The sequence below is a fragment of the Cyphomyrmex costatus genome, unplaced genomic scaffold, assembly GCF_001594065.2.
Source record: "Cyphomyrmex costatus isolate MS0001 unplaced genomic scaffold, Ccosl1.0 scaffold10, whole genome shotgun sequence".
Classification (NCBI taxonomy): domain Eukaryota; kingdom Metazoa; phylum Arthropoda; class Insecta; order Hymenoptera; family Formicidae; genus Cyphomyrmex; species Cyphomyrmex costatus.
In genome coordinates this window covers 901,192-916,202 of record NW_017274954.1, presented here as the reverse complement: position 1 = coordinate 916,202, position 15,011 = coordinate 901,192, and positions in this window count along the sequence as shown.

The window sequence follows — 15,011 nt, the reverse complement described above, 5'->3', positions numbered from 1 at the left end:
TAGTTAAAGAATCTTTAAAATTAAATATATTTAAAAATTTTTCTTAAAAAATAAAAGAAGATAATATTCTTTATATTATTCTTATTTATATTTAATTAATTTTATAAGTCTGTTGGTAACATCTTTTTGCTGACAGTTTGTAGTACTAGCTATCTAAGATAGATTCAATACGTTCATTCAAATGTTTTGGTTAATATAAAATATTTTGAGATTAACCAAACATAATTTTATTCTTACAAAGATTTAGTATCGAACAGTAAATCCGTAATGATAAAATTATGTTTGGTTATATTAACTAAAACATTTTGTTGAACCTATTTTAGATAGCTATTATCAAATTGTTTTGTCTGTGAACTATAGTTTTTTCGAGAACAAGAATATTTATTATAACTATAAGCTTACCTCTCATTATTAATTAGTTTGTATCGCTATTTAGTTTATATTGCTATAATATAATAATTTATAATCGAAATACGTAAATTGAGTAATAATAGAATGTATATGTATGTTATGTAAGCGGTGAAAATTTGACGGCAAAATTGTGCATACGATAGCCTATACCGATGGTGCAAATGTAATTGCACAGCTATCGCAGCCGCAAGATAGGAAACCATAAACATCGCTCGCGCTTCCGCCGAGGCGTCGACCATTTTGGAACCGCAGTAATATAATTTTCCAGGAAACGAAATGGACTATACATCATGATTGGATAAATACAAAATGTACGTAATTCCAAGCCGCTTTTATTTTAAAATGGAAATAATTTCATAAATAATTCTTAATTTACGCATCGGCAACATCGAACGTTTCCCTGATATTTCTGATTAAATACTGATTGCGTAACGTGCCACGATATAAAATAAACATTTGAATGAGATTGTACCGAAGCTTATATCATATTACTTAAAATGTTTTTCGAGTAAATTAATAAGTTCGTTACGTTCCATTCATTGCGAATAATAATATTTATGTTACATTTTCCTCTTGCTATTTCAATAATGAAAGAACACATTAACATTTAATATTTAAAACGTTAAGTAATACGATATACACAAGTAAAAAGTGTATTAATAATAATTGTATTTATACATATAACGTTATAACTAGGTAAACAATATAATTTAATTTTTCGTTATATCACATTATCGCGTCATATATGACTCATTATTATATTATGACGTCTCAATCTAGATACGATATTAACGATCTTGCCCTTTCGAAAGAAACTTTACCAGAAAATATACTTGAGATATCTTTACTTTCTCGTGAAGTTATCAGCCGGAACCAAACGACTCTCTTGAACAAGCAGCAAATACTTGTAGCTTACGAAAGTGTTTCTTAAGACTATGGTCCTTCACATTTGATGATTTAATCGATAAAATGGCAAAAATGTCGACCCGATCTTTATAACTGGAAATTATAGATAATTTTTCTTTCGATAAAAAATTTTTTAAACAATGCTCTTTATATAATTTATATTTTATTATGCCAAACGTACGTATCATTTATATACATATATATTGTTAATTATAACGTATACTCTATATGTACATTCTGATCATTATAATTTACCGAAATTTCTCTGATATAGTGTGACAGGTTTTCCTTTGACAAGATATGTCATAGCGGTCTTGCGATATAGCTATCCAATCATTGTATTATATTCGTATTACGTTTGACATTCTCTAAAATATATTACACCCTTTATCTACGTGATAGACATCACAACAGTATATTATGCATTCCACATTTTCTTACGTAAATTAGAATTTTTTGGCTCATGAATTAGAATTCTCGACGTATTCGTAACGATTAACTTCATCCTCTTTCGGTCCAGTGATTTGAATCACGCGAGTTTCCGCCGCCGAAAATATAAATCGCAAAGTTATCGAACTTCGCGAAACCGCGACTTTTTGTTTCATTTTTCATTCTACACTGAGAGTTACGCGGACTCGCACGTTCGATCCACGCGCGGACGTCGAACTCGCGGGATATAGCGGAAGAGCTCATTTTTAACTTTCGCGAATGCTGGAGGAGAACAGAGTATATTTTTGGGCAGGCAAAGTTTCAGGAATTTCTACTTCGGTAAACTCGATAGGGGCGGAAGTTGTGGAATTGAACTTCGCACTAAAGCTTAAGTCGCGAGTGTTCTCTTTTCGCTAATGCTGCACTTTTGGATACAAAGAAGCAGAATACAATACCGTGAAACAAAAATTAAACTTCGGCGAAATAGGGATTAAGTTTCATACTACGTTTGAAACTAATTTCCAAGTGTAATATCATCTGTCTACTATATCCATAATTCCTTTATAAATTTATTAATTTAAATACATGTAATGATCATTATTACGTATTTTAGTTAATATAAAGTATTTATTGTAATTTATTTGTTATTATTACGATACAATATGATTCCTATGAGTTAAATCTACAATACTTACATATTATAAATAGATACGCTAAAAGATAAAGGTATTAGAATTTTCAATATTTTCCTCTTAATAGCTTCTGAGAAGCATTATATCAAAAAGCTAATGCCCTTTTATACATCTACATAATATTATTTATTTCTACTTTTCCATTTGGAAATCGAACCTTGTAGACTCGCTTCTAGTGAGCAAGCGGAATTCTGAAAATCGAAGCACCCGGAATCGAAAGGAGTAGCGATTTTGCATAGTATTCGCAAGGATTCTGTGATATACAGATAGTCCGTTCGTATGCCTCGCACGTTTACTCATATTACATATGTATGACGTGCATTTTATCCATGCCGCAGTATACGAGCGTGTATACATGTATGTAATGTTGCTGTCACATGATCGAATATTCGATGGTATTCTCGGTGAATCAGGGTCAAAATGAGGAAATATGCGTCAACCGAGTAATTCGTCGATATGCGACTGAATAATTTCCGGTAAAATCTGACTAACAAAATATAAATTATCATGTTTACGTACTTCAAAGCGGCGATAATAATTTTGAGCAAAATAACATTGACAATAAAACCTTTTTTTCCTTTCTTCATAAATCTTCGTATTAGTAATTCATACGTATTTCCGGGTAGCAATTTTAAAGAACCTAATATATGAGGAAAAAAGCTTATAAAACAAAAAGTATATTTGCACAAGTATATTTTCGCATAGGTAAGTTTAGAATATTATTTGTGTGAGATACAATATTCCTTTCTGAGAATTATATTACCGAAGATACCTTGTCTTTGTAGTTCAGAGTTTTAATTTGATCATATGGTGATTCTTTCAGAAAAGATAGATAATACGGAAAAAGTATATTTTATTGATGACTTATGTTAAAAATTGTCTATTTTAGAATTATCTGATATATTTACATAACATATAGTTTGTTAAAAAAAAATAAATAATAAATAAAATATATAAGTTATAATTAAAGTGTAAAATTATCTTGTGGGGAATTAATGAAATCAGGAATTATATTTTTATTTAGTTTAAAATGTACAATATATTAATATAAGTATATTTTTGCCTAGTTTTAATTTTTAATAATAAACATGTAGAAGGATATATCTAACAAATAGCATGTCACAAACAAATGCATTTTTTTCGTATCTGCAGCACTAAAAAATCTGAACTCGTTGAAATTATATGGCTTTCAATCCTAGCTTTTATTCGTACCGAGTTGTTGATGAAATTTTTCACATTCCCGCGAAGTCAACGCGACAGGAAGTAAATCAAGGGAGAAAACTGCGAGCAAGGTAAGTGCTCCTCCGGACACGCCAGAAATATGGGTTTCTGGTAGCGACGAGGGAGTGGGTGGCTAACGTCCCTCGGGTACATGGACGGCAAGAATTCTTTACGGACACTCCCGATAGGAAACAAGTCGCAGAAACGCGTGAATTCCCACGCGTAACATTGCCCGTATTACATATGTACGTACGACTCTCAGCGTTGGTCTCCCGATGGAGCTACACCCTTGTAAAGGATATTATCCGTGGAAAGTTCGTACAACTCGACATTATAAGCAAAGTAATTTATTATGATTAAATTACTCGTTGTGCAGTGTATCGTTAAAAATCGCGAAACAAAAATAACGATCAAAATTTATTATTATTATTATTAGCTTATAATTTACTATTTTTCATTGAAAACTTTTTTACCTTAAATATGTAGAATTTTCTTTATATTAAAGTCGCGATTCTTATTTTCTGTAAATCATCAGTTTGTCGTAATTTTTTTAAACTGTACTAAAGCAGCAAAACGAATTAATTAATTAATTTTTCAAATGTAATACATGGAATTATATTTGTCTTGTATTATTAGTATTGTGGCGAGAATCACACTGAAATATGATTTTCTCGGTACTTTTAAAACGATCTCGACATTGGACAGATATATACAGCCGCGACGTTGTCACAAGTATTACCAAAGATACAAAGTTTTGGTCGTTAAACTTCAATCATTCTTCCGAGCAAGATCGGAAGAAGAAGCAAGATATAGTTCTATTCTTTTCACAAGTTTCTCGTAGTCATCATGACCCCGAGGTAGATACAGTCGCAATACGTTGATGCTTTAGAGATTTGAAACGACACAGTATATAATCGGTAGCTTACGGTAAAAGAAGTTTGCCGATTTTATTACTTTGTTGATCTTTCACACGTTCACACGTGGCTCAAACTACAATTTATCGAATTGGAAGCAACCGGTTCACCACAATCGACTCACATCCGCTATCTGTTGAATAGAAAATATCTTATTTGATCTCTTTTATCCGTACGCATAAAAAATAATTGTAATGTAACTATACATTTCGAAAAATTAAATAGGATAGCATTTTATTAATACACAACCGTTTGTTTCATTTTATTGTAAAATTGAACAAATAAAAAATATATGCTTTTTTATGCACGTGCATACAAATACAGCTGTTCTATAATACATATATTTCAATAGATCTACCAAATACTGTAAGTGATTGTATTATTACAATACTAATATATGAAAATTATACTAAAATAAATGCAATACATAAAAATTCTCATGAAAATTTTTCCCACAAGTAGAACATTTATGTATAACCGACATTTTCCTCTAAATGATGCATTCGCCTAGGTATACATATAACAATTGCATAATTAATTTCCGGGTATATGAACTTTCGATTAACTCTGGCGTACCAGAGATTCCGCTATGGTCGCGTTGTAAACCATTATCGCGGCTTAGCTGACCCATGAAGCTATACGAACGCGAACAATATGCCGCTGTGATAATACTGTGAAAATATTTTTATAGCGTATGCAGCGCTGTAGACTTAAAATTGAAAGTTATGAATATTAGATGTTGCGCGTTAACTATGACTCGTTGCATTATCTTTAGTAAATATTCTATGAAATAAAAGATCTTTTACATTATATTTATGTAAAAAATTAATTTATATAAAAGATATGAAAATATATATATGTAGGAAAAAATATATATGTACGTATATAAAATAAAAACATAAAATATGAAATTATCAAGAAAAAGAGATTAAAATATTAAATATAAGATATACAATGTTTCTGTATATCTCTTTTATATAGTATTATTTATTCTATATGTGTGCGTATATAAACGTTATTTTATTTCTATTATGTATAGAGATATATATTATGTAATTGCAATTATTAACGGATAATTAAATTCTGTAACTTGATATATTGATCGGAAGAAAATACTAGTACCAAAGTATTATTTACATACTTGCATATTTAATTTCTTGTTACATATCACATCAATATCATAGTGTATCAATATTTAAAGTTTGTGCATCTATTTTATCGGAGATAAATTAAAATACATATATTAAACATATCAAAACAAACAAATCATTTTATTATGAATAAAGTTTATCGTAAATGTTTCACATATAGCAATCAAATGTTAGTATCAGGATCTAAAAGTCATCTATCAGTTGTATCATTTGGAAATATTAAAGTGGTCCATAAGAAACTGTAAATTTAGTGATATACCAATATCTAAACGAGTTCTCAATATACACTCACGTACAATAGGTTTCTACAATATATACGTGCTGCCTTGTCTCTTCTGATCGATATCTACTACTATTAATCTACGAGAGCAACGATAATCGATCACTATTCGACGGGGTGTAACGATTTATCGCGGGCATTTTTCACCAGACGTTTATTTCAATGTCTAGTATCCGCACACAACATGCCAACCGTTTCTTGCAATTCGAAATACAATTTTCATTTATTGTAACAATTTTTATTGCTTTTTTTCTATTCCTAATACTTATTAGAAATTTGATGCACAAAATATGAGAATTTTCGACTTATTTAATACAAATCAAAGAGCCGAATATTAAAAGACATAAACATGAACTATAAAAAAAAGTAAGAAATAATTATAAAAATAATAATATGAATAATAAAGTTGTAATAATTAACAATTAAAACTTTACTTAAAAACAGCAGTTTAAACGAATGAGAGATTCGTCGTCTAACAAGACAATCTCATTTCATTGTACAATACATATAGTGATGTCTTCGCCATCTTAACTGGTAATTGCGGTATGTACTGCAGTTGTAGTTTCAAGATAACGCGTCACCTGCATTGCAGTGAGTGGCTTCGGCATTGACACAGCCGGTTACTAAAGGAAGATTACTGCGTCGACGATAAAGACGTTCGGATCGTAAATATGCGAGATATGCAGTAAAATTTAACGATTCAACTTCCCAGCCTCCTCTTGCGCGCACAGGTACGTTCATTCGCTGGGATAGCATAGGCAAACTGGCGTTGGCAGGGGGTAGCAGATGTCGAGAGTGGCACAACCCCTGATCGCATACACTCACATTTTAAAGTAGAAGTCGATAAATCCGTCCCTTACGTCTCACGAAATGACACATTCCAAGATTAATTTTGTTCCGAGATTAAACCGGCACACGTTTCAGCCGAATTCCCATTGCGCGAGATGTGTTGCGAAAAGGACGCTTGGAGAAGCTACACTCGAAAGTCGAGTGGCAATTTATTGCAGCTACATGCATTTTATTACAGCTATCGTCGAGAGAACAGATCGGAAATGAATAAGTTATCGGATATTGCATAGATTTCCGGAGTTTACCCTCTGAAGTTTATGATACAGTCTTACGTACCTGCTACACTTAAACGTAAGCGTAGTAACTTTTTTACAACGCGTTTGATTTGTAACTGGGTTATTCTAAATTTATTAGGTATATAAAACCTAAAAAGAATATTAAATATTTTTAAAATAGAGAGAGAGTAAAAAAATGTTATATATTAGAATATTAAATGTTTTAAAATAATAAAGAATATATTAAATATTGTAAATTGTGTGCACCATATCTTAAAATTAAATCATTTTGTTTACATTTAAGAGGCTCATCTCTCTATAATCATAAAAAGAAGAACTTTTGAAGGCATGGAAAATATTGAAAAAGAATGAAAGATGAGGTTAGATGTTTTTGGAAAAATTGCGACCTAATATAATACCTGGCAACATCTCGCCGCGATGAACTTTCTAATACAGCCGAACCCCATGGTGCCATTCGCTTAAGATCAATAAAGCACCTTGCCCCTCACTATCACGCGGTTCCTAGGATGCGAGTTGCGGTCGCATCCTCGAGAGAATTATGTTGAAAATGCTTTGTACGGAGATTCACGGGGTTTAAGCTCCACGTATAACACGTACTCGACGTTAATTAGAATTTTCTATATTTACACATAGCTCCTTGCCAGTGTTTTTAAAACTTTCCTTTCATCATACACCTATTATTTTATGTTTAATTGATTTATCATTTTTACGTAAAAACAATTAAATTGTTGGCTAAATTGTTTTATGCACACAATTTTTAATATAATTACTACTTAAAATGAATGTATCTTTTTTATCGTTAAAAAAATAATGAATTAATAGGTTGCTATATGTAATTAATTGTATATTTAATGTAATTATATTTAATATAATTATATTGTACGCGATAATTATATTGCACTTGTGTACCAATTTATCGATCAATAAATATGTAACACGATGCAAGATAATGATGAGAAATTAAATAGCAAATAATTAATATCGACTGAACTATTGCACATATGTGCTACTAATTAATAGTGTATTTAACGTTAATGCGATGAAACTTTAATTTATGCGTCATTGACAAGTCACCGACATTTGTGTTCGCCATTACACGTGCTGATAATAGCATATTATCTTTTAGCTACCTCGATAATCCGACGCATAACCTATCCCCAATTATTTGAGCTAAACTAATTGAACCGGGGCTGCCGTTAACATGTCGGCACTGCGCGCCCTATAATCTTGTGAGCGTTTTCACATAGAAAATCGATTATAATGAAGCAACGAGAAATTGAGAAAATGAGAAAGAAAACAAAACGGCTTCGAGCACGTAATTTTATCCTTTCGTGAACAGAAATTTTTTTTTTTTATTATTTAGACTAAATCTCAAGGTATATTTCAGGATCAGTATGAGATCAATTAAAATGAACGTTCACAAAACCATTTGTAATACAAGTTCCAATCGATTTACAACACGACGTTTTGTCTCATAGAAATGACTCATATTTCCTTCGATGCAGCAAACAACTGTTTCTTTTGAAAAAGTCTTGTAGGCTATCAGTTAATTCACATTTACATGGACAATGACCTCGACGGAGGCGGTTTTCGCTCCATTGCACCAGGTCCTTTTAATACCCCCCCGAGAGAGATGCTCAGAATCTTCATAAAGGAAATCCGCGGTCGCAACTATGATCCTCTCGCAAGCAGTATCCCGGTGTCCTTTAATCTCGACATGGAAGATCCCCCCAAATAAAACAAGTCTCCCGACAAAGATTTGCCTTACCTCCGCCTCTCTGCTTTCATTTGTAATATTTATGCCGTACGGACAGTGTATACAGGCAGAGCCGGCGGGTCGAGAACGGTCACCCTCTGACTAAAGTAGATCCTTTAAATCCAATGGCAAATCCTTGACGCAAAATATTCAGGCGTCGCTGTTGACTGACCGCTCCCACTCATCATAATTACGCTATCATGAATTATTCAAGCATTACAGTTCCTTCATCCAGACATTTTTATTTTTTCAACAGAAAGCTCCTGCAGTTAAACATACAACGCGGTTTTATACTTGAATTCTCGTCTCTATAGAATAATATAATGTAAATATAATTTTTTTAATAAATTATGAAAACTTTTATTTTAAAAGAGTGAAATAATTACCGTTTACGTTTATAAAATCGCAATGTTTCGGATATAAGATATAATCTCTCTGTCCCTCGATTCGCTTGGTTACAATTATTACAACGGAAAGTGAGATTGAATTTAGAGAGCGCAGCGCGAACTCTGGAAACTGTGTGGATCATTGAAAACACATGCGCACCCCTTACCGCAACGCTTGCACTCATCTTTGCCGCGACCACAGCAATGCCGCAACAACGACGCTTTCTCTCTTCCCCCTATACAAAACGGATGTTTCATTTGCGGACGCCATTATTGCAAGTGAATAAATGCCGCCACTACCAACTCTCGCCGCTGGGGTACCGGCCATTAATAACTCCCCATAGGACGAATAACCGGGAACGCTCAAAGTGCAACGCCAGTTGGAACTGTTGTTCGCTACTGTGTGCTACACTTGGCCGAAGAAAAACATATCGCTTTGTCACCGCGCACTCTAATTAATATCGCGTGACTGTCGAATATCTCTCCGCCTGGATTCACGCTATGTGTGATTTCCCCGACTCAAGCGAGTAAAATTGAATTATCATAGAAATAAAATCGCTTTAACGTGTCTTAATTATATGATTTTTTTTTTTAGTAACACATAAATTTTACATTGCTATTATTATTACTTTATTATATTGTATTAAAAGAAAAGTTTTTAGTGATTATAATTACATATTATATTACTATGTATAATTACAGTTATTATTACTGTAATATTAATGTAATTGTAATTACAAGTATCAAAAATTTTTCTTTCAACGTAGAAGAAAATTTTACGAATAAATTAATACTACCGTTATATCATTTTGAAAGAGGAAATAATTAATATCGCAGAATAATTAAGCTATTCTGTGTCCAAAAATGCAATCTGAAAATATATTAAATGTTAAATTTACCAGTGTTACAGCTAAGGAATTTGAAAAATTAAATTGATATTACACGAGTTAATACGTACAATTTATTTGCACATCTGACGAAGCATTTTACGGATATTTAAACTACGTCTGAATCGTACTCCATTTACGTTCAATCTGAGCGAATGAAATCCTGATTTGGATCAGAACGGCACCGCACTTGATCCAACCAAGTTCAATCAGGTCATATGCATCACCTGTGAATTAGAGACTCGAGCGCGTAGATCAGGTTCGAAATTCCGATGTGCGCGAATTTACATTGCACACGTTCGATGTAGATCCGACTTAGCCGCACAGTAACTCGGACCTAATTTATATTTGATCCGTACGAGAATCCATCTCTGATGTATGATAAACCGGTGATCCCGGGATTTAAGCTAAGTCACAGACTTCGCGATCAGAGTTTCTATTCAAGATTAAAATCACTTGCAGGTAATTCCCGATTCTCGAGTCTCTTTATGAACACCTAATTATCTCTTATTAACGCAGACCGCCTCTTTGAATCCAAGGTTTTAGTATTAATAATAAATTTTGTATTAAACGTGAAATTTCGGTTTAAAGTAGTTTTATTGTACGTGGGTGCTTTAAAGCATGCCTAAATTCGAATTGTATATAAGCAAATGTAAACTTATACAGTTTATTGAAACAAATAGTTATTTTATTCTACTTCAGTAGTAAATTAGAGATATAAATGCAGAGGATATTCAAATAATATTTGCAAAATCCAAATAATATTTAAACAATTAACCGTATGCTAAATTATTTAAACTGAAATTAGTGTACATACGATACGATCAAAAACTCAATATAGCAGCAGTATAGTTAATAATAAATAACTTTACCGCAACGTAAATTAGAATCATGATTACATTCCAATAATGATCTCGTGCCCATTTAAGTTATACAAGTCATTAATCAAACACGAATAATATATGAGGCTGGTAGTATTACTGCGCTGGTTATGCTACGAATCCGCGAGAGTGTATCTAGTTGCGTTTTAATATTTCACTTCGACAAAAATTCATGCCGTCATTAATTTGGCATAAAAAACGCATATCCGTGAGCACGAGTTGTCATAAATCTGCCAGGTAGATCTGTACCGTGCAAACCATTCCGCCGCGGGACTGATGATGTTTTCGAGCACACGAACAATGAAACTTCATAAAACACAGCACATATACACGCGTGCACGCATCACGCATCGCGACGCACCGACGAACGCACGATTTATGCGAACGTATAATGCGATTTCGGCTGCCAGCGCACGTACACGCTGTCTAAATGCCGAACCGCATGTCGAACAGCAATGTCAAACTCGATCAAGTTTCCATCGTACCTCGAAGCAAATATTTTCACTGCACGCTTCGCAACGTTCACTAAATTTGTTAGACGACTCACAAATGAGCAATCCTGTGTAGATAGAGTTATTCCGTTTTTCCAAACTCACTTAGTGTTCTAAATAACTAATGTGTTTTGGGAAACGATTATTGCAATGATATAAAAAGTAAAATAACATAATTGTAAAGTCAAAGCCACAAGGTGTTTGACAGTGATATATTAACATCTAATTTATATAGACAGGAAAGAATTAAATAATTTTATTTAATTATTATAATTTTATTCAAATACACACATATATACAATGCATTATGATTTTAAGTTGATGAATTTTTCTAAAAATATTACAACTGCTGAAAACATTATTATTCAATTTTAGTATAAATTTGAATTTCTATTTTTAATGATTTGTGCGCAGAAACAGTATGCCTTGTTATGTTTGCATTTTCAGCGACAAATAGGAAAGTGAAATATAATTCTGACATTTAAATATTTCGTCTGATTATGAATTAACTGTGACAGATATTTTATTAAATAGCTTGAACGAATAAATTATTTTACACAGTGAAATATAAGATATTATACACGTACAAGTTGCAAGTATTATTTTTCTTCAGATTTTCAGACGGCAAATTAAAGGAGCAAGCGTGTAAAGTCAGAACACAAGTCAGAACTATTTCTTTTGATATCAACGCACAGAGTAACAGCACTCATCGCGGCTGCTGCAGCTGTAATAGGGTGGTAACGACGGAACGAGTGCGAAACTTGAACAAAAGGGTGTACAAGTTTTCAATGACCCATGGAAGTAGTCTTGGTTCTTGCGTGTGCATTGATCCTTTACTTTTTTCTTTAACGGAAGGAAAGTTTTTTTATTCTCGCAGGTTATCTCTCGTTTCAGTCAAAAGTATGTATAATTACACAAGCGCGGTCTTGAAAAACGTCCAAAGGGAGCGTGCCGCTAGTAGTTAACAACAATGGAAGTAATGAGAGGGGAAGATACTTTATCTGTGAGAAATACAGACATTAGTGGACATTAGTTACCTAACGAATGAAACTTTAAACGCATGAAAAGGAACATTTTCGAAACTGAAGTAATGATGAATTTTTTGTTATTTAAATCATTTAAATGCGCCCGAGATTATAATTAATAAAAGTTAATATTAAAAAAAGTTTACAATTTCATATGCTCGGTAAGCACGATTCAGGAACATCGAGAATTTTTCTGATTTTAACTCGACCGCCGGATCTACCTCAGTCGAGTGTAATGGCGTAATAACAACAAACGTGACTCTGAGAGTTAGGATAAGAGCTTTCAATGGTGTATGAAAGCAGCCTCTCCTACTTTCTGTGCGTCTCTTATTTCACTCGAGCTAAGAGAAGTTGGACCGTTTCATTCCCGCTCGACTCCATTCTATGGCCGCTGCTGTATATAATTATACGGAGGAAACACGAAAAAAAATTGCCCGCAACACTTTGCCGAATACACATCTACAAGAATCTCCACGCAGAATTATGTCGTCTTTTACATTGATAAAACCTCTTCTAGAAATGGATTGTGTCGCAAATTAAGACAGATTTGAGAATATATATGCTATGCGAACTTTATGAAATCACGTTTAATCTTTCTACTTTCTACTTAACTTGGCTAGGCGATTCCAGCAAGAAAATTGTGCATAAGCATCACGAAGTATCCTAAGGAATTTTTTTGTACAATTGCGTTACACGAGATTCGAGAGAGCACGGGATTGCGCAGCAAAAGTCAACCTTCATTTTCTGCCTGAAAGAGACTACGTAATATCCTGAGATTTATCTGTATTTCTCGGTGCTGAAACTTTACCACAAAGGGTATTACAAAAGTTTTGCCAGCTTATATATTAATTGAAGCGTATTATAAAGTTAAGTGTAACGATTTTTGCTTTACTGCTTGATAAAGCATATTTACGACAATTTAACGATTGACATAAAACAATGTGTTTGATAATATTATGTATTATCGATCTTTTTTGATTGCAGGATAAACTTAATTAAACGATATCATTTAAGAAAACATAATGTGTTTATGCTTAAGTTATTTGATGAAATATCTCTCTGTATCATTTAATTCATAATCAATTAAAATATTTAAATGCAAAAATTAGATTTTATATTCCTATTTTTTAATAAAATACAAATTTAACAAAATGTACATATATATACATTGAAAATAGAAATTTGAATTATAATATATATTAAATTAAATAATAACGTTTTGGACAGTTGTAATATTTTAAGAAAACATATTTATAATAATAAAGAACATGTGACAAATAGTCAAACAGGATATTTGATAAGCGACTCTTATTTATTTATTAATATAATAAAACTAAGAACCAGTTGTTTTATCTTCAGATAAACTACAATGTAATTTACTTATTGGATAAACAAAAGAATAAAAGAGTAAGAGCATAAAAGAATAAAGCTGAGTTGTTCCACCTTTCGTGAACTTCAGCTCACTGTCTTACTCTCTTATGCTCCCATTCTTTTACTCTTTTGTTTATTCAATAGGTAAATTACCACATAGTTTTATCTGAAGCTGGAACAACCGGCCCTAAGAAAATAAGACAGTGAGGCGTGAGCGGAAGTTTACCGAAAGGTGAAACAACCCAGCCTTTGTCTTATAAATTTGAAGATAAAAGAAATACTTTAATATATATTGTATTTAAAATAATATATTTTGCTAATTTTTTTTTTTTACGGAATTGATTACTGAATTCTTCAAATTTAATAAATTTAAATTTTTATGATAAAAACTGGAAAATAAAGAAAAAGCTAATTTCTTTATTATTTTTTAACAGAATTGTCGCATAACTTGCTGCTCTTGCTAGCACAATATAACTATAACTACTGTTTACATTTTACTGTTTGCACTTTATACAGCCAAGGGTGTTGTAAACATCTTTAAATTAAAATCGTACGTATGATACGAGACACAGGGCAAGTTTGCCCTAATTAATGTGAAAAAAATTGACAGTATATACGTATACCTAATAATTCACTAATTTGCTAATTGTTGTACAATAAATTATAAAATAATACATTGCTCGCATACATGTCTCACGCTTTGGATCATCCATTTAAAGATAATTCACTAAAACTATTCGCATTTGTTACATTATGTAATGATATTCAAAACGAGAGAACAGAAAATAAATTAATAATATCTTTCGAATTAAAATAATGAATCGATAATTAGGAATATGATTCACAATATTGCTACAGCGATTAATTCACCGGTTCTACAATTTGACTATATTATGGCTACTTTTGTTTTTTATTTACACCAAAATTGCAACGTTTACACTGCCGTCAAGCATACCAGTGAACGTGACCATGCGATTCGTAAAAATTCGGGAAAAAAAGAAGCTCCGTCGTCTGCCATCATCCAGTCGCCATAAAGTCTGCTGCAAATTTTGAAAAAGCTTCACACCGCGTTTCGCTCGCATGCGCGCATCATCGCAAAGCTGCATAAGCTCGTTCGCGCGAATA